Source organism: Lynx rufus, unplaced genomic scaffold, assembly GCF_022079265.1.
Source record: "Lynx rufus isolate CCGP_SWC_20201006 ecotype Redwood Valley unplaced genomic scaffold, mLynRuf1.p SCAF_8, whole genome shotgun sequence".
Classification (NCBI taxonomy): domain Eukaryota; kingdom Metazoa; phylum Chordata; class Mammalia; order Carnivora; family Felidae; genus Lynx; species Lynx rufus.
Window position 1 is genome coordinate 131,385,352 of NW_025814896.1, and position 7,406 is coordinate 131,392,757.

Here is a 7,406-nt window from a genome sequence, read left to right on the forward strand (position 1 = left end):
CTTGCAGCGGGTTGGCGAGAGCTGGATTCCAGCCCTGGAGCCCCTCCTTCCCCACTAGTTGTCTTGGCACTTCAGTTAAACCATCTGGGCCTCCATTGCCTCATCTAGGAAACACGATGGATACTGTCGATGTGCAGGGTTAGTTATGCAGATCTTGTGAAATAACATGCACGCAAGGGTATTACAAACTGCAAAATGGCGTACCAGCATCAGCAACTCGTATATATTTAGTTTACGGGCAGAACCAGGAGGAGAATCTCAATATTTCTAGATGAAGCCTTTATTGCCTATTTTCAACACACGCACACACCCTCACGTAGGTGAATGAACCAGCTTCCCAACGTGAAGCGTTGTCCCTATGCTGAGATCTCTAGCCCTTTCACTGGAGGCAGGGAAAGCTGACCATGACTTTGGGATGCCCTCATGCAAGGCAGGACGGTGTGGAACAAGGCTCTTTGGGGACTGACACGCCCAAGTGCGTGTCACAAGAAGCTACAGAGATGAAAGATCTTTAAAGAAACTTCGAATCTTTCATCATATTTGTGTAGGCGGAAGAGGGCTGTTCATAAAGAGTAAACTAGTAAGAGCAATAGACGTTCAAGATCTTTTTCAGCGCAATGTAAGTTTTGTTAAGAAAAACAGGAAGGAAAAAAACCAAGAATATGCTGGAAATATGAGAGTTTACTGCCAATTAACAAGACCGACTTCCAGAACCTACATGTGGAAAACAGTATTTTTACTTAACCAAACAGGCATCATTTTCTAGAATTTGTATTATTAAAAAATATGATCTAGATATGGACATTTAGAACCCAAAGAAATCTTACCAGTCATTTAAACCACGATGTGCTTTGAACACAGAATTTGAGAACAAAGTCCAACTAAAAAGAGATTTTGACAGTCGCTCATAGCAGAGAAGCACAGAGCCAGAAACAAGCTACAGTTTTTGCCTTTATGTGGAATTTGTGTGCATTCTCCTACCTGGAAAATAGAGGAGCTGCTTCTTCACACTTCTTGTCCCCGAAATGACAGTGCAGCGGTGATGCACCGAGAATTAACACCGTTGGTATCCAAGTTTTTTGACTGTGACCCTGTGTAGTGACTTTCTCGAAGAAGCTGTCTTCATTTACAGTGAGTTCTCATGGGTTCTCTATTCTTACTGAGACAGCAGGAAAACAGTCCCCTCTCAGGAGAGCATGGTGGTGGCCGGTGCTTCCTGTGCTCCAGAAACTTCAGGAGTGGTCAGTTGGCCCTCAGTTTTGTTACCTTCTGTACTATCCAGCCCTCAGTAGTGTGCCACTCTCATTTGAATCACATCTTCGAAGATGCTGGCTCTGTTTACTTTCCACAAAGGTTAGGAAAAGAACCATTTGGGCTGTAGAGATTGGCTAGAAAGATTAAATACTGGCCAAACAAACAAACAAACTGACACGAATTACACAAATGCCTCAGAGACAAAGGTTTCTGGGACAAACTCAACGCAGATATCAGTGTTAGAAAAAACCTAGCTACCTCCAGGCAACTAGATTCTAATATTAGACAATGAAAATCGTGCACCCAGTCTTCCTCCTCTTTCTCTTCTTCTTCCTCCCCCACCTTCTCCTTCTCCTCCACCTTCTCCTTCTCCTCCTCCTCCTCTTCCTTCTTCTTCTTCTTCTTCTTCTTCTTCTTCTTCTTTCTTCTTCTCCTTCTTGTCCCCTTCCCCCCTCCCCCTCCCCTCCCCCTCTCCATTCCCCTCCTCCTCCTCCTCCTCCTTCTACCTGGAATGCTAGAAATTCACAGCTAAAATTGTGTCTTCTCCCAGCGACATCATCTAAGAAAAGTGTGATGGTCACTCCATTATGCCTTTTACTTTGAAATCAAAGATTTGAGTCCTAGTTTTGCTATACTTTATTTTGAGCTGTCTGGAATTTTTAGAGTTAGTCAATATTAAAAAAGAATAAGTAGAATAGGTGAAAAGTTATCAAGGGATACTGTAACAATTTGAAGAGAAAGAAGTAATATAAGAGACTATGATACCATAGCTTTGGTCTTCCTCTCTGCAAATTCTCATCCTTCTTCTTTTTTTCTCTTATAAAACTATTCTTCCATTATTTTTAATGCTGCTGAGACTGTCCATCACAGTGCCCAGTTCTATCCACTGGAGTGGACACCTGAGCACTGGTTGGTTAGTAAGAGTATCCTTATGCCCTTGGCTCCACTGATTGGTTCAGAGATAAGCAAGAGACCCCAGCAGAACCAATAATATTCTTCCCTGGGCTAGGTATATACATATAGGGAGAGAAGATGCTTCCTTCTGCTGGAAGTTATAAATCTTGGGCTGCCAACAGTCATATCACCACTGTTGGAGGCCAATTAGGACTAATGAAGCCAACCAAAGATAAGCAGAATGGAGAAATAAAGAGAGAAAGGAAGAGAGAGCTTATTATTGAGCTTATTGACCTGGCTGAACCTAAAACCTGATGTATCCAAAGATTTCCAATACATTGTATTGTTTCTGTTGTCAGAATATTCTGGGTAGGGTTTTTGCACTTAGGAATGGAAATTTTCTGAATAATAAAAAGAGGCAGCGTGGATCACCTTAATGGATTAAGCAAAGGAATCTTGTCTTCAAGTGAAATCTTACATGAAGTCCCAGTATCAAAAGAGACAAAATAGCACATGGTGGGTGAGTGGAGGGAGCGATGGAGAGTCCAACTTTTTCTCCTTTGCAGCCACATGGTAGACCTTGAGTCATTTCTGTGGGACCCTAGGGCTTCAAGTAACCAAGTTTAAAACCATTTATGGGGCATAGGCTCTCGAGCTCACTAGATCATAAATTTAGTGAGGGCAGGGACCATATTTGTCTTGTTCTCTCCCGTAACCCAGTGCCTAGCACTGGGGTCAGGGAATAAATGCACAAATAGTTTTTTATGTAGACTGACTGATAGAGTTACTTCCCATTTGTGTCTCCCTCACTAAGTTCCATATTTCTCTTCTTAAATATAAATTTCTTCCATAGTTCCTGCGAACGTTAGTATCTATACTATAGTATTTAGCATGGGTCCCTTTCCACCTAGTCCCTCCAGAACGCTGCAGACACCTATTGCATTTAGTAGGTTGCACATGGGACTTGGGATCATGAGAAGGGCCCAGGTCCAGGACGGTGTGATTCTGTGCAAATTCCTCTCTCCTGCGGGCCTCCATTTCCCCATCCGTAAAGTGAGGGAGCTGAGTTAGATGAGCGATGAGCTCCCTTCCAAATCTGCCATTGCATGACTTAGTATAGAGCAGAATATTGATGACTCACTTAGCAGGATAAACAAGTTCTCCTAATGTGCAGTCTGCTAAAGTAATGAGCAATGAGCGGGACTCTTTCTAAACAGAAAAAATTTTCACACCAGACAGAGTCCAAAACCTCTGAGGGTTAACTGAGGGGAACTATAATACTAAGCAGATGAAGTCTCTGAAATAACATTGCAACACCTCCCGGCATTCCTCTCCTTGTTTCCATAGGACGTCTCCTGAGTGATTGAACTGCTATGCATGGGGACACCTGAGGTCACCTCCAGCCCTGGCCCTGGTCCTGCTCAGCCCAGCACCCTTTGCACTGTGCTGCAGAAAGGCTTATTGGGCACACGGAACATCCAAAGACTTCCTAGGGAAACCGTGGATTCATCTACTGCCAATTGGTAGTCATGCTTCTTTTCTCTTTCCTCTTAGCAAATGTTTGGTTCCAGAAATTCTGAGGGTTCAAAATAAGCAAATTAAGAGACAGACTGAAACTGGCCATCCAACCATCACAGGAAGCCATGATTGAACCTCTCAGGAAGCCATGATTGAATCTCTTGCATGTCTTATCCTATTTTCTAAATATTAGAATAGACAAATAAGGTAGGTAATCTCGTCCCCAAATTATGGACAAAGGAACACAGAAAAACAACTTAGGCAACATCATTCTGTTTCAAAAAGGTAGAGTCAAAATTCAGACAATGACATTTTACTCCCTACATTTTCAACCCCATTATGTCTGTAGGCATGTGCAGCTATGTTTTCTTTTAATAAATGTGAGAAAATAAGCTTTTTGAAAACCAGGATAAAACTATTCTCTCCAACTGGTATGATACCGGCAACGTAAACTGTGAGTCTTGGTGAAAGCAGATCATTCAGTTAGACTTGAGATCCAGAAGGGAAAATGGCCCAAGAGGACAAAATGCTCCCGGAGCTGCTGGCATGGGACGGAATTTGCTCTAATCATTCTTGCACTGATTTTGCCCAATCCGGGCTGTCCCCTGTGGTGTTCTACAACACGAACATCCTGAAACCAGAGGGTGAGGCCAACCTCTCAGCAAACCCAGTAACAAGAGTTACATAATCCTCTTTGGCAGAAATTTTAATCCTAGGAAATCAATCAAGGCTCACATTTAGAGGCATCTTTCCAGAGTGTCTTTCTAGATGGCGTCAGTCCCCGAAGAAGCATCTCTCTTTCGTGAAGCTTCTGTATTCTCTGGCAGGCTGTGCCACCTGTGTCAAAGCCAAGCACACACTCCTGGGGACTTCGAAGGGACTATAAGGTATAATTAGGTAAAATTTGTGTCTGTGCCTGGGACAGAAGTGATCCTGACAGCATGGTATATCATATTACTAGATGCTCTTTATAACACCTGAGAAAAAAATTGTCAGAGTTTGATGATAGGAAAGATGTGTTTTCCATGATTAATTAATGAATTTTATTTGCTCAGACCCTGTGCCTTTCATAACCTATTATTCTAGCTTTGGGCAGAGGCCAAGAACATACCATAGTCTCCTACAGATGTGCCCTCCGATCATTCTACCTAAAAATACTTATGTACCTTCTTGCCTCACAAATGTTACTCATCCTTCAGGATTTGGTCTCGCCGTATGTCTTTTTCTTGTGGTTGTTTTTGTTTTGTTTTGTTTTTTTCTGTGCATCCTTTTATACTTCCCCTGTGATCCCATAGGCTGGGTCAAGAGGCCCCAGAATGCCTCCAGATTACCTATGTTAGAGCAATTCTCAAGGAGCATGGTGATAGTCTAGTTTCTCGTCAACTTCCCCATTGTACCCTGAGTTCTTTATGTGCAGGAATGATGTGTCCTTCATGTCTGTATTCCCTGAGTAATGCTTGGTGCGGAAGTCATCAACAATATTGCAGATTTAATGTCTGACTGAATGAATATACAAAGGGAGAGAGAGAGGGAGAAAGGAAAAAAGAGAGGAAATGAAGGTGGAGGTCATTATCAAATCTATGTTCGATCCTAAAAGTAATTACCCTAGAGTTTTAAGCTATTTTCTTTTTCATCCTCTATCCTTTTATTCTTTGGTTTCTTTTCTTTAAGTTGTATGAAACTTTTTTTATCCAGAAAGAGTACAGTGACTTAAGTCAATGGATAACTACGTGTAAGATCCGTGAGGAGGGGCGTAGCTATAATAATACCGATACGATTGACAATTCTGCTATCCCCAGGTCTCACCAAAGCACCAGAATCACAGAGACGTGAATTGTTGGGACATCTGTGTCACAGGAGGTGTGTCACAGGCCGTGGGGAAACTGAGTCAATAACCTTTATGGTCATTGACTGTTCCTTGTATCAAAGACACAACTGCACCTTCCAAGCCCTTCTCCCTGCCGGTGGGGGGGCAGAGGGAGGGAGGGATGTCCTTCCGGACAGTCTGCAACTAAGCAGCTCAAAGTAAAAGCGTAGGCAAGTGCACTGGTCAGCCTGGCCCTCCCCCTGCCCTTGATGTTTTCAGTCCCCACCCCACCCCCATACCTTCAGGGCTAATTCCATTCACAGAAGTTTCAGAAATCAGCCAAATAGTTGTCAATATTCCAGTTTTATAAATCACACTTGGGCCTGGAGAGTCTAAGCGAGTTAGCCAAATTCACATACTGAAATACTAGCAGCGCTGGAATTTGAGCCCCGACTTCCTCATCTCTCATTCGTTATGCTGCCTGTTAACTGCCAACGGCTACTGAAATTTCTCTGGGACTCTGTGATGAAGATTATTGAGTCCAGGGTTCTGCTCTCGTGATCGGGCCATTTAAGATTTACAGAGGCATTTCCCATGGGGTAAGGTCAGAATCTCATCTGGGGAGGACGATACACGTGTGGCTTCAGAAGGCTGGTTTAATGACATAGCAGACTTCTATTTCGAGGGATGTGCGTTCTGGAAATGTAGTTTTGCACAGTTGAACAAAAGTGTCCTTGTTACAATAAAGTTAACGAAAGTCTCCTCATCAGGAAAATACGTTGAAGAGATACTCTTGGGGAAAACACCAGAAAATCCAGCTCGATAGATGGGGTGCGAAGATTGTGAAGCTTTAGCCAAAAGAGTACTGTCCTTTGAGAGACTTATCTACCTGGAACGGTCTCGTGTTTATACTGCACCAAACATCCCCAGGCCATTACTCCAAGTATCTCAATAGATTTCAAACTGACACTGGTGAGCACTGGAAAATAATTGAAAAGAACCCCCGTCACCTTGAGATGACTTCAAAATTACTCTCCCTGGCAGAAAAGGTAGCCAGTGCTTCAGCTTTGCGAAGCTCCAACAGTCTGTTAAAGCCAGCGTTCATCCTCTCCGCGAACATTGGGTGACAGCCAGCCACTTTCCAGACCCCGCGTAACACGGAACCTCCTCCAGATGCCCGTGATGCGTAGATGTCAGTCCCTTGAAGGGTATGAAGGATTCAGACATTCGATGAGATGGTGGCTGGACTCCAGTCTTTGCCACTGTGTATATACCACCCCAGCTGCCAGCTGCGTTCGAAATGCTGGAATCTACAAATAATGGTCTGTAATGGTTCTCCCTGCAACTGTCCTTCCTCCCTGCTTGGTACCCCCATCTCAGCCGTGAGATTCCCATCATGCTCCTGTGCTCTGAATTACTGTGTGAGACACGGTTCTCTGCCTTGACCCTGAGGATGTCTCTGATCTTTGGTCACTCAACACTCACTTGATGGGTCCTGGCTCTGTGCTAAGGCCCGTGGGGGCCACTGGGGATAGAGGCGGGTCAGGCTGAACCCTGCGGTACTGGAGACCACAGTTCAGAGGTAGAGTGTGACCCTCAGGCAGGGTAGCAGCTCACGCATGGCTTTCTGGAAGAGGTGACTGCAGAGAAGGTTGATGTGAGAATGGCGACCACGTTTCTTTCCTTCCCTGACTTTCATTGTCCTCAACCATGCAAAAGGGAGACCAGACTCGACGATTCTTAAGTTTCTTTGCCATCCAAGCAGCAAAAATTTAAAGATAGCAATCATACGATGTAAGACATACAGAAGATTTAAGATTCACGTTCGTTTTCATCACTAACACAAATCTTTCGATTTTAAAATTCCTATTCATGCCCTAAATCTGGTTCAGTTAGATGCTTATTTTTTTTTTTAATGTTTATTTTTGAGAGA